The sequence below is a fragment of the Dromiciops gliroides genome, chromosome 2 (assembly GCF_019393635.1).
Source record: "Dromiciops gliroides isolate mDroGli1 chromosome 2, mDroGli1.pri, whole genome shotgun sequence".
NCBI classification, from domain to species: Eukaryota; Metazoa; Chordata; class Mammalia; order Microbiotheria; family Microbiotheriidae; genus Dromiciops; species Dromiciops gliroides.
The window spans coordinates 636929064-636943575 of NC_057862.1; positions in this window are offsets into that span (position 1 = coordinate 636929064).

Sequence of the window (14512 nt, forward strand, 5' to 3'; positions counted from 1 at the left end):
AGTAGCCCAGTTGGAATTGAAACCAAGCATGACTTCCCTTCCCTTTCCTCACTCACCCCTGCCCCAGAACTAAGTTTCCAGCCAGTGAACCCTTCCCTTTTTCTCCTCCTGGTTGAACTCTGACTCTCCCTTATCCTCATCCCCACAAGAAGGAGCCCAGAATCATCCCTACACACTGACCCTTAAGGCCAATTTCCCACCTTTGCAGAGGTGGTGGGCCACTCCTGAGAGACAGCATTCCCATTTCATCCTAAAGCTTCCCAGACCTTGCCATCTACCCTGCATCTGAACCCTCCTACATGTGTGGTCTTCCTCTTGTTGGAGTGTTAGCTCCTTGGGAGCAGGGACTGGGCAGTGGATAGGACACCAGCTCTGGAGTCAGGAGAATCTGAGTTCAAATCCAGCCTCAGACACTTGACACTAAGCTGTGTGAACCTGGGTAAGTCACTTAACCCTCATTGCCCCTCCCCCCCCCCAAAAAAACGAGAGAGCAGGGACTATCTCCTTCTTCTATTCATATCTCTAGAGCTTGGCACTAGTAAGGGCTTAATAATTTTTTTTTTCAATTCATTCACAGAACCGTAGAACATCAGAGCTGCCAGAAAGCTCAGAACATAGAATGTTAGAGCTGTCAGAAACCTTAGACTGCGGATGGGAGCCTCGGAGATCAATCCCCTTATTTGTATAGCTGGCCAGTCACAAAAATCTGACTTGCCCATGGTCTCACAGCTAATCGGCTAGCAAGACTGGCACTAGAAGCCAGGCCTTCTACCTTCTAACCCAGTGAGTTTTTGCAGAGATCTGGGGAATAAGAAATAAGCTCGTTAATAGTATCTCCAAGGAGGGCCATTGTCCTCTCTAGAGAGGAACCAAGGAGAGGACAACTATAATCACTTCACCAGGTGCAGGGGCCAGAGGAAGAGGGAAACCTGTGGACTTGGCCACTGAGTGCTAGGCCCCTGTGAGAGAGCCAGATTGGGCAGCCACACAGTCTGAGCCCAGCGAGCAGCCAGAACTTCATTAGTTCAGAGAAAACGTCCACAGGAATCACCATCCCCCAAACCCCCACCAGCCCCAGCGATCAGTGGGAGACAGAAGGCAGGCAGCAGAGGCCCCAGGCTCCCAGCTGGAGCGGGAAGTCACAGCAGCCAGGAGGCCGCCACACATGAGATATGAAATATGAGGCCCCAATGGATAAACATTATTGATGATGATTACTGGTGAGAGGAGCCAAGTGACTAAGATGAACCAGATGCTGAAACAAGGAACATGGAGCCAGGAAGAAGAATGGCTGCTTTTTTTTTTCCCTGCTCCAAGCACAGATATTGCTGTGACCCTGGGGGGAAAGAAGCAGCCAGTGGTCACCTTGGAGCTCCTGCTTATACTGTATTTTATGTAGCACATGGGATGCCCCCCCACCCCTGTCCCAGATGTAAGAAGACATTCAACCACTGGCCAAAAAATAGCACCAAAGCGATGGGATTTTGCTGCTTATACCTGTGTTTTACATACATGTATACATACATGCATATACATACGTATACATATACCTAGGTGTGCCTACATACATGTGTATATACACATGCATATGGCAGAAGCCCCCATGTAGTGAGGACTGTCATGGTGTGGTTCAGAGGGAAGCAGCTTAGGCATCTCTAGCCTTTTCTCCCCCACCACCCTTCTCCAAGGAAGTCTTTCATCCAGGAAGCTACTCTGCTCTCCTCAGAGGGAGGGGTACCAGGCTAGAAGTCTATCTGCTTCTTAGAATATTATTCGTCTAGAGGGCAGCTAGGTGGCACAGTAGATAAAGCACTGGCCCTGGATTCAGGAGTTCCTGAGTTCAAATCCAGCCTCAGACACTTGACACTTATTAGCTGTGTGACCCTGGGCAAGTCATTTAACCCTCATTGCCCCACAAAAAAAGAAAAAAAAGAATATTTTTCATCTGTGGGATATGATCTGGTTCCATCTAGCTTTTGATCCCTTTAACATTATTACTGGGGGAAGGGAGACCCCCAAGGTCTATATCCAAGGCTTAACCCCTTTCCTACCAAAGATCAGTTCTACAATGACCATATATAGCAAATAACAAAGAAAACCATTTATCTGAATCATAGCAAAACAGAAATCAGAAAAGGTATGCATAGGAGAATATCTACCAAACTGTACCTAGTGAAGGAACTCTCCCAATGGGATCAAGATAACTGAACTGGACCAAGAGGGAGTATCCCGGATCTCACCTAAGTGGAAACTCCCCAAAATCTCCAGAGTAGCAAATTGGGAATAGGAATGTGATGGAGACTGCCAGCTCCCCTCTTTTCTTCCCATAGTCTTGGCCTTCAGCAACCTGAAGTAGAGTTGGCATCATCCATATTCCTTCTTGAAGCTGGAAGCCAGAAGCACCTGAATCAACTGGACACCTGAGAATTGTTGAAAAAGACTCAAGCTGAGGTGGTGCAGTAGATAGAGCACCGGCCCTGGATTCAGGAGGACCCGAGTTCAAATCCAGCCTCAGACACTTGACACTTACTAGCTGTGTGACCCTGGGTAAGTCACTTAACCCTCATTGCCCAACCAAAAAAAAAAAAAAAGGAAAGGAAGGAAGAAAGAAAGAGAGAAAGAAAAAGACTCAAGCTTGATGAATCCTAAAGGGGACTGAAGCTTAAGAGGTCTTGAAGGGGACTGGAGAAGGCTGGAGCTTTTCCACTCTTGCCAACTCTATCCTGCCACTCACACCAATAGAGAGAGTCCCATACCAATGGGCCTTGGTCTGGGGGTTCAATATATAAATATGTGTGTTTGTGTATTTGTGTATATGTGTGTATGGATGTATGTAAAATCAAGGCAGGAATGAGGGCCTGGTGGGTTGAAAACAATGGCTTTTCCCTGTCTCAATCAACGAATTAATCGATAACCCTTACTGCTTTAATTTCTCACTAGGCTGCACTCTGGACTCCTTTACTGTGCCCCAGAAACCTCTTGAGCCCTTCCTCCCTGGAACATACACCTTGGAAGGATCCCTCCACTCCTGAGGCCCCTCCCTGTGATGGAGTGACTCCTTCCAGAATGTCTATTTAAAGAGTGTCAAGGCCAACTGTCTCCTCATTTCTCACCAGGCTGTATGCTCTACTCCTCTACCAGCTGAAAACCTTCATCCCACCCCCTTTCTGGCTTCCCTTTTATGTGTTCTTCTCCCATTGGAACATCAACTCCTTGAGGGCAAGAACTTTTTTTTGTTTTGGGGGGTTTTTTGCCGGGCAATGAGGGTTAAGTGACTTGCCCAGGGTCACACAGCTAGTACTTGTCAAGTGTCTGAGACAGGATTGGAACTCAGGTCCTCCTGAATCCAGGACTGGTGCTTTATCCACTGTGCCACCTAGCTGCCCCTAAGAATTTTTTTTTTAAATCATATTTGTATTCCTCAGAGCTAGATGCCTGGCATGTAGTGAGTACTTCATGAATGCTTTCTTCATTCATCCATTCATCCCCTACATTTGTAAAGCACTTTCTTCATAGAACATTATGTGTATAGGGGTTAGACACAGCTTCTACATAGCATGGATAAATGTGGTCTGAGGCCTAGTCTGGGTTTTCAGAGAGTAGGAGAAGGGCCATTCCTGCCTTACCCGCAAAGGGAAAGAACATGTTGGATCCAGAACCTCCCAGGCTGAGAAATATCTCCTCCAGTCTCCAAGAAGGGTATCAGGCTAGGATTGTATCCATAGATGAGCCCACAAATAGGTTCAGAACACAAGCCACTTCCCTGATCACTCTCAAGGAGGTAGAGTAGGCCTTAGCTTACACCTGCCAGTTTAGCCCTGTCCCACTCAAAGCAAGTTAGTTACACAAAAAGCTATCAAAAATAGCAAAGAGAAAGTAAACCCTATTTAGCCAAGCCATATAGCAATCAGAAACTGAACCAGAAAACACACGAGAGAATTGCACATGTATGACACATATCTGATTGCTTACCACCTCAGGAAGGAATATGGGGAGGGAGGGAAGGAGGGACAGAATTTGAAACTCAAAACTTTATATTAAAATGTTTATTATTTTAAAAAAGAGAAAATACACAAGGGTAAATGAGGTCTTCAACTGAGAGTGACAGGAGGTCTCTTCTCAAATCAAGGGAGCACAGCCTCATCCAGGGGAGGTCCTCTCTCATCATTCTTGAGGATTGCAATCCTGAACATCAAGTAACATTATGGGATCTGCTCCCATGTGAAGACTCCAATCTACCCTTCGATCAATCAATCACTCTGTCTCTCTGTCTCTGTCTCTCCCCCCTGTCTCTATCCCTCATCTCTGTCTCTGTCTTTCTCCCTCTCCTTCATCTCTGTCTTTCTATCTCTCTCTCTCTCTGTCTCTCTCTCCCTCTCCCTCATCTCTCTGTCTCTGTCTCTCCCTCTCCCTCATCTCTCTGTCTCTGTCTTCTTCATCTCTGTCTTTCTGTCTCTCTGTGTCTCTCTCCCTCATTTCTCTGTTTCTGTCTCTCTCTCATCTATCTCTCCCCTTTTTGACCTCCTCTTCCCCATTTACCTCTTGTTTCCACTCCCACCTTCTTCCCTCTGAGCTCTGCTCCTAACTCTGCCACCCTGAGCCCCTTCCCTCTGACATTCCCCCTCCATCTTACCCCAACCCCGCTGAGTTCCTCACTCACAACTGTTCTGTGCACCCAGCTAAAACACATTGACAGAGTTCGTCCTGGTCTGCGTGGGGTAGGGTGGAAAGCAGAAAAAGACAAAGAGATACGCCAAATGCTGAAGTCATGTCCCAGCCTCACCCCCCTACTCTACCCCTTCTCCTTCCACTGGAGTGCTTGGGGACTTATCCTGGTGTCATTCTGCTGGAGTCGAGGAGGTCATTGGAATACTCTGTAGACATCTCAGATGGAGGTTTGACAGATATTAAGATCACAAGATCACAGAACTGAGAAAGGACCATAGACCTAAGACCAAGCCCCTCGTTTTGGAGCTAGGGAAATGAATGCCCAGAAAGACTTTCCTAAGGTCAAAACCAGGTCATCTGGTTGCAAAGCCAGTTCCAGTGTTTCAGAAAACCAGCTAGGAATTTTCCTCTCTAGTAGAGAATGGCCCTTTGTGTCCTGGCAGCCTTGGGTTAGTCATCCCTAAGTAGAAGGGCAGGCACAACAGGGTAGTGAAGAGTGACCACAGGTGGATCCAGTGCACCAGGAGGACCTTGGCTCTAATTGTGGAGCCAGTGTTCTGGGTGGGAAGAGCCCCTTTCCCAAGGTCCTCAGGTCCAGCGGAAAGACTCTGATTCTGTCCAACCTTCAAGGGACCCAAATGCTTCGACACGGGCCTAGCCTACATCATGCTGTACAAAGACAAAATCATAGAATATGAGAGCTAAGGGCAGCTAGGTGGCGCAGTGGATAATGCACTGGCCCTGGAGTCAGTAGGACTTGAGTTCAAATCCAGCCTCATCCACTTGACACTTACTAGCTGTGTGACCCTGGGCAAGTCACTTAACCCTCATTGCCCCGCAAAAGAGAGAGAGAGAGAGAGAGAGAGAGAGAGAGAGAGAGAGAGAGAGAGAGAGAGAGAGAGAGAGAGAGAGAGAACCCTGAGTTTGAATCCTGGCTCTGTTGCTTGCTTCCTACCCATTCAGTCTCTGGCAAGAGCCTTTATCTCTGTGAGCCTCAATTTCCAAATCTGTAAAACCACAAAGTTGACAGGAGACCTCTAAGGTTTCTTCTAGCTCTGACATTTTTCTCAGAGGAACTCACCTTTTCCTCTGAGCTGAGGCCCTCAGTTGGCTGATTGACTGGCTGCTCCAAGAACTCGAAGGGAGGGTGAGGGATGAGAGCCTGGTGAGTTGACTCCCCCACCCCCAGCCTCACATGGCCTGGGCTTAGCAGAGGGGAAGAATGGGAAGAGGGAGAAGGACAGAATTCCTTCTAAACCAGGAGCAGATGTTGGACTGCCGGGAGCCAGGGGGATACCAGACAGCAGTTTGTGAAAAGAATTCTGACGGGTGTGAGCTGCCAAGGGCCTCAGGGGGGCATGCTGGTCTCTGTTGATACCAGCTCTCAAGCCGATGGTTAAATTTTTAGTGTGAGCATCTGCACCTCACCAATTGGCAAAGACTACAAATCGGATCTTGATTTAAGATTTTGTTGATGGTCTAGACTTAAGATGGTCACGAGTAAATGTGAACAATGAAAATGAAAATGAAAAGTCTGTCTAATGGACTTTTTTTTCTAGTTGTGAAACATTTACCGACATGCCCCCTCATAGATATCCTGGTCCGCCTCTACTCTCAACCTCATTTTATTTACTTATCTTTTTTTTTTTTGGTGAGGCAATTGGGGTTAAGTGACTTGCCCAGGGTCACACAGCTAGTAAGCATCTAAAGCTGAATTTGAAGTCAGATCCTCCTGACTTAAGGGCCAATGCTCTATCCACTGCACCACCTAACTGCCCGTCAACCCCATTTTAAAAAAGAGGAAAATGAAACAGTTTAAGTGACTTGCTCAGGATGACTCAAGAAGTAAATAGCAGACCTGAGATTCAAACCTTGACCTCTAAATCCAGTGCCCTTTCTCCTACACTAGAAGGGCGACAGATCGATCCATTAATCAGTAAGCATCTTATTATCTTAATTATCTTAATAATTATGCTCTGATAAGCATGGCTACACACATTTTCTATACAAAGAAAGGCAAAAACTCAAGGAGTTCACATTACAATGTGGGGGGGGGGGGACACACAGAAATGATAAGATATGCAGTAATGATAAGTACAAATTTACTGGGAACTGACTGATCCCCACCCAGTCTCCCTACCCAGGCAGGTGAATTGCCTGGGGCTGACCAGTCTTTGTCAATTCCAGACTCTTTTTCTTTCTTTCTTTCTTTCTTTCTTTCTTTCTTTCTTTCTTTCTTTCTTTCTTTCTTTCTTTCTTTCTTTCTTTCTTTCTTTCTTTGTGTGTGAGGCAATTGGGGTTAAGTGACTTGCCCAAGGTCACACAGCTAGTTAAGTGTCAAGTGTCTGAGGCTGGATTTGAACTCAGGTCCTCCTGAATCCAGGGCTGGTGTTCTATCCACTGAGCCACCTAGCTGTCCCCAATTCCAGACTCTTGATCGATTTATGGACCTCTCCTATCTCCCCCCAAGCAAACTATCCCCTCCCAATGATTCCCCACCTTACTCCCTGGACTTTATGTTATTATGTAAAAGGGTCCACCTACATTAAGTGGTTTCTATTAGGGCTAAGTAGCCTGACTAATATGGTAATGTTTTACATAATTGCACATGTATAACCTATACTGATTGTTTGCAACCTTAGGGAGTGGGGAGGGTAGGGAGGGAGGGAATAAGAGAGGGAGAGAATTTGGAACTCAAAACTTTAAATAAATAAATAAGAATAGAATTAAATAGTGTCTATACTTAACTCAGGAGCAGTCCCATAATTTATTTTGTTAAATGCTCATTTACATTAAATAGTTAAGTAGTTTCTGTACTGACTCCAGAGCAGTCTTTTTGGTTCCCTTTTGTTCTGTTACCCCATAAAAACCCTGTCCTCAGTTCCCATCTTTGGGTATTCCTAGCTTCTTGCTTTACAAAACCAGGAGCTATAGTTCCTCTGCCTCATTAAAGACCTTATCTTCTTCTATATTAATTGTTTCACTAATTTACAGGTTAGCAGTACGGTTTTAAGCTCTTTTTTTTTTTTTTTGGTGAGGCAGTTGGGGTTAAGTGACTTGCCCAGGGTCACACAGCCAGTAAGTATTAAGTGTCTGAGCCTGGATTTGAACTCCTGAATCCAGGGCCGGTGCTCTATCTACTGCACCACCTAGCTGCCCCATACGGTTTTAAGCTCTTAAAAGCTTAAATAAATGGAAGATAATGGGGGGGAAGGCAAAAGGTGAGAAGCATAAGTGGTCAGAAGAAGCTGAGAAAGGCTAACCAGCGTCTGGAACCATTCCTGTGCTTCTCTAGGTAATTCAATGGATCTGTGAATTTAAACAGCAGGTAAAGATCACAATCAGTCTATTTTCTTATCTTATATGACTCTTGTGTTTGTCCTCCCAATAAATATTCCCCTAGGTCTCTTGACACTCCCAGGATACAATGGTGCACTCGGGTTATCTATATATTATGCCCTATCTCTGATCTATGACTGTCCCACCTCATCTTCTGATCATACATCTCCAATGGGGTCTATTTTACATTGTTCAACAGCTCTCTGATTATTCAAGTTGTTGTGGGCCCAAAGTCCCCCAGAAGTTTTCTGGGGCACACTGAGGAATCTTCTCCTTGAGAAACTAAACCAGAGGACAGATATGCCTAGAGAGATAAGCAGAACCAAATTGGACTGAGCTAGCTTTGGAACCTCCACCCTTCATTCTGATCTCCCTTACCCCTGGGGAGATAACTTTGGGTGTGGCTGCTGCCTTTGTGTCCTGAAGAGAGATGGCTTGAGAAATCCATAGCCACCCCTCACCCAATTCCTCTAGTCACCACCAGTGGGGGATGGTCCTCCCTCACTAAAGAAACTTTCCACAGGCAAATGGTCACACCCCCATCAGTCCCCTATAAAAGTACCTGCCGGTCTCCTGTTTGAAGAGATTGGTACCTCAGAGCCATGTGCGTTGTGCCCATCTCCCCATGAGAAGTCCAAGGATTTCTTTCATGGCTTCCCTCCCCCCTCCTTCCCTTCCCTTGCCCCTAAATAAACTACCACCTTATTCTAACTGCTTTTGTGTGCAAGAGGGTGTAATTCTTTTTTTTTTTTTTTTTAGTGAGGCAATTGGGGTTAAGTGACTTGCCCAGGGTCACACAGCTAGTAAGTATTAAGTGTCTGAGGCTGGATTTGAACTCAGGTACTCCTGACTCCAGGGCCGGTGTTCTATCCACTGCGCCACCTAGCTGCCCCAAGGGTGTAATTCTTTAAAGAAGAATTCCTAAGAATCCCAACCCCTATCCCAAACCCATACCCCATTTCCCCCCATATCATTGTCATAACTTGTCCTGTATACAAAGTGTTTGTACGTGGTTTTCATGTTATTGTCCCACTCCCATCCTTAGATTCAATCAATCAGTGAACTACCTATTATGTTCCAGGCACTAGACTAAGTGACGGTGCTGTGGGGTCAAATTGATTGTGAGTCATCCCAAAAGAATTTACAAGACTCAGTGACTCAGTTTCCCAAGTTTTATTGCAATACTGTGAGTGAACACAGAGAGAGGACCAGAAAAGTGGAAAGGTATCTCTTGAATATGGAAAAGAAAGACAGTTATATATTTATAGGATGGATAAATTGATTATCAGTCTCATTTATAATAATCTCCACCTTAGAGAGGTACAGGGGAGGGCTTATCCTAATTTGGAGTTCTTGGGGTCTTGAGCCAATCCCCAAGACTGATACCTTTTTCCGTGGAGGTGTGTTTTTAGGGTTTACACATCATAAGGTGAATCTGGGGACAAATTTGGTGTTTTCTGCACGTCACCTTTTCGTTCCCATGCCTGGTTTCAAAATATTTTTATTTATCAGTTAGAATTTCTATATCCTGTCTGTGTATCATTGTTATAGTTAAGGTCTCTATGATCTGCCTCTTTATGTTCTTGTTATGAGTGCTGATTAATGTGAGTAACAAGAGCCTAGGCCCTGACTTGTATTAATGAAGACTCAAGTCTTAAGTTATCCATTAATCCCTTTCAGAACTGGGGCCTATAAGCTATAGCCCCTCTTGGAGCTCAGATCTAAATTAGAGCTTGGGTTTTAGGTTTTTCTGTTAACCCCTTTTTTGCTTCCTACATCAATGGGAATACAAAAAAGAGGCAAAATGCCCTCAAGGAGACTGTCTTTTGCATCTCTCCCTCTCTTTTTTTTATCCCCAGCACTTAGCCCAGTACACAGAACATAGTAGGTGCTTAATAGATGCTTATTGACTGATATGCTGAGGCATAAAACAGGAAGACAAATGCTTGCCAAAGGTGATTGTGTCACATTCACAGAGGATGTCTGATCCAGAGTCCTGCAGGTGTTGAAATCCTCTAGGTGCACCTGTTTGTAGGTAATTCTGTGCCAGTGACATCAAACCTTAAAACACTGGGGAGCCTTCTAAATGAGGTTTCCTTTAAGGAGCTGGTCCACTGTTAGGTCCCTGGATTTGGAGGGATTTAGATTATGACCCTGCTCCTTATGCTGTGTGGCCTTGAACAAATCTCTCGACCTCAGGGTTTCCTCATCGACCTCAGGGTTTCCTCATCAGTAGAAAGGGATGGCTGGAGGCAGCTAGGTGGAGCAGTGGATAAAGTACTGGCCCTGGATTCGGGAGGACCTGACTTTAAATCAGGCCTCAGACACTTGACACTTACTAGCTGTGTGACCCTGGGTAAGTCACTTAACCCTTATTGCCCCCCCCCCAAAAAAAAGGGATGGTTGAAAAGCAGATGATCTCTCTGATCCCTTGTAGGTCTCAGATTTTATAATCCTATGAAATCCTAGGGCCCCATGGACTTTCCTCTTCTCAAAAAGCTGATGTTGCCTTGTAATAAATAATAATAATGTTGTTGTTGCTCAGTTGTGTCCAGCTCGTCATGACCTCATTTGGGGTTTTCTTGACAGAGATACTGGAGGGGGTTTGACATTTCTTTCCCCAGCTCACTTTACAGATGAGAAAACTGAGGCAAACAGGGTTAAATGACTTCCCCAGGGTCACATAGCTAGTAAATGTCTGAGACTAGATTTGAACTCAGGGAAGAGTCCAGTACCCTAATAATAAATAAATAAACAAACAAATAAATGAATGAATGAATAAATAAATAAATGATGATAAACTAGCATTAAAATAGTGCTTTAAGGTGTACAAAGAACTTACAAATATTATCTTATTTGATTCTTATAACAACTCTGGGAGATAAGTACATTTTATAACTTTTTTTTTTTTGCAGGCAATGAGAGTTAAGTGACTTGCCCAGGGTCACACAGCTAGTAAGTGTCAAGTGTCTGAGGTCAAATTTGAACTCAGGTCCTCCTGACTCCAGGGCCAGTGCTCTATCCACTGCGCCACCTAGCTGCCGGATAAGTGCATTTTAGAGATGAGGAACCTGAGGCAAACAGCGGATAAATGACTTGCCCAAGGTCGCATAGCTAGTAAGTGTCTGAGGCTGAATTTGAATCCAGGTCCAGCTGCCAAACACTGTGTAACCTATTTACTTATATCAATGAAACCCTTTGAAGGAATGTTGTAGGAGAGGAAGACTGAGCTGATTCTGACTGAAGATAGGACTACTATTGCCTCCCCTTCCCCCCTCCCCCCAAAAGACAAGGCGGAAAAGAAGTGAGGGCAGAATCAGGGCCATAAAGGTATATGAGGGCATGTTCTTAGCCATTCATTACTTGAGAAAAAAAATCCTGAGGTGAAATATAGTCCTGGCCTGGAGAGATGTGAGTGAGCAAGGAAGGGAGGAATCTGTGATTTGAGGAGGGGGTGTTGCAGCCTCCAGGTGCCCTGGTTTTCAAAATTTCAAATGATATTACAGCGATCTCTCTGTGGGCTATATCATAAAGTACTGGCCCATGTGGTACCAATCCCAAACTTTACTGCTGTCTGTAGCACTTACTCAAAAAGAAATGCTGTGTGACCCTGGGCAAGTCACTTAACCCTCATTGCCCAGCAAAAAAAAAAAAAAAAAAAAGAAATGGTGTGTGCATGCGTGTGCGTGTGCTCCGGTACAGAGAAACACATACACACATATGAGGGAAAATCAATCCTTTTCTCAGTAATTCTCAGGAACTCAGCAGCAATGTGACAACAGCTCTTTTATTTCCTTCTCCTGAAAAGAAGGCACCCTAGTGTGCAGTTAGTGGGTACCAAGAAAGGGGATTGGCAGGCCCTGTTTTATAACCTAGTCCCTAATACAAATGGACCCTCCCCTTTTTCATCACTGGTCCAATTACTCAAGGGTTACAATCTATACTCAAAAACTAGCTAATTGGAACGCAGTATTCCCATCCCTCTTCTTCATATGGGCATAACTCAGGAGTGGACCTTATTCTTCCTTATATGGATACAACTCTGGAGTGGACCTTATTGAGAACAGGGCTCCTTGAACCTTGTGATTTTGTTAGCCTGAGGGGGAGGAGGGGATCTGAGACCTTTGTCCTACAAACAGGTCAGGACTATGCTTGACTGTTATATCCTCATTGAGAGGAGACAACTACCCATTTTCTCACACACACATATTTGGGAAACATAGAAATGCCCCGGAGAACTTTCCTAGAACTGCCCCCCCCCAGTCTCCTCCCAGTTTTGCCCCCATGCCAGTAACTCTTTGGTTTTGAGTGGAGTAGAGGGAAATTGGGTGATACAAATCAGTATATTGACTTCCCCTTCAACCCTCAAAAAAGGGATCTTAAGATTTAGAGTTGGAAAGAACCTGAAAAATAATCGGATCCAACCCTTTCATTTCACAGAGAAGGAAATTGAAGCCCAGAGTGGGGCTGTGACTTGCCTAACGTCACATACTGATTAGTGACAGAGCCAGGATTCAAGGCCAGGCTCCTGAGACAGTGTGGAAGAGGGGAAACAGTTTTGGATCTGGAGTCAACTGGCTCTGCCACTGTCTGGGTCACCTTTAAGTAACTGGGCCTCAGGAGGACCTGAGTTCAAGTCCGGCCTCAGACACTTGACACTTACTAGCTGTGTGACCCTGGGCAAGTCACTTAACCCCAATTGCCTCACCAAAAAAAGAAAAAAGATAAGAGGTCTGAGTAGATGATCCCAGAGTTCCCTTCCAGTTCTAAATCTATGACTCCAAGTTCAGAGGTCAGTCCCTAAAGATGGGGAAGGGGAGGCCAATCAAATAACCAATCAATAAATATTTGTTTAGTGTCTGTTATATGCCAGGCACTGTGCTAGCTGCTGTATTTAAAATGAGAAAATGAAGCTCTCCTGACTCTAAAAAGAACCCTTACATTCTAGATAGGGACAATACTAAGGATACAGGTTGGCGGTTAATTGAGCCAATCTAGTAACTACCCTCACACCGTTTCATATAAGTGATGATTTATGCCCTCATACCAGTGACAAGAAAAAACAATCAAGCAGAGGTCTAAACTAAGGATGAAGAAGGCCTGGATATTGATTGATAAATCATAGGCTTTAAAAAGTCTTCATCAAGGGGCAGCTAGGTGGTATAGTGGATAAAGCACCAGCCCTGGATTTAGGAGGACCTGAATTCAAATCCGACCTCAGACACTTGACACATACTAGCTGTGTGACCCTGGGCAAGTCACTTAACCCCAATTGCCTCACCCCCCAAAAAAAAAAATTAAAACATTTTTGAAAAGTCTTCATCAATTTAGAATTCATAGATGAAATGAAACTATGCCACACAGAAAGTGTGTTTGAATTTGTTGAGGAAACTGGTCATGCTCTGTGAAGTTTATATAAAAAAGCAAGTCAATTCAGAATTCAAAGATTCAAACATCTGCCAGAGTGGGGAAATCATTCCAACCAAGCCCCTGAGAAGGAATAATTTGAAGGGGCTGGGGGTGGGGGATGAAACTGGGGAAGGGCAGTATATAAAAGAGAACAGCCTTGGCCTCAGCTTTGATCTCAGTTTCCTCCCTATCCCTCTCTTAGCCAGAGGGTGATTTATGAGCTTCAAAGGATCAGGAGGATTTCAGACTTCTTACTGTTCCCTAAAAATCTTATGGCAGTGTCTGCAATAGAAGGTGAGGATTAACTAGACTGAATAAAGAAAGGTAGATCCAAGGTTCTTCAAGGAGTCCAGCAGACAAGATATTCCATTCCTTAAAGGATTCCAGCAAAAAGAATTTCAGAAGCCATTAGTTACCCCTATGTCACATGTGCTCTCTAAACTTGAGCTCAATTTCCCTTGGACTCTGTATGTACTTCTGGAAGAGTGTGCCTTTGGGTGGGTGGGGTGAGTTAGGGTGATGTTTTCCACCAAGTATACTCTCATAGTAAATACTCATTTGCAAAAATGTATTAAGTCTAGCTGATAATATAAACTGATAATCTTGGGAAGAAGCACACTAGTAGGGGCTCATGAGCTTTAGAATTAGAAAAAAATACCCTTAAACCCTCAGGGATAAAGGGGCCAAATTTAATATGTAGAGAGTTAATTGGGTGGCTTGCCATAATATTGGGGTTCAGAAAATAATGAGGGACCTCTAGGTCCAATACTTGCTCCCCTCCGAACTGCCTTTTTAGATATTTCTCCCAGGCCAATAAGAAAGGAGCTTAACAGCCTCTTTTCCACAAACGAATCAGGTTTTATTAATGAATGGGAATAAAATACACAGCAAAGGTGAAATTAATAAAGTCAAAGACAAGGGAATAGGGAAAAAGAAAAATGGATAATCTCCCTAACTCTAACAAAAGCCTATACAATCCCCAAACTCACTTCCAGCTCAGCTAATTCAAAGAGCTGGGCTCATTTTATTAACTCACCACCTGGGGTCCATAGCTTCAGTGGGAAAACAGCTATGCAGCCAGGGCCCACAGGACAAT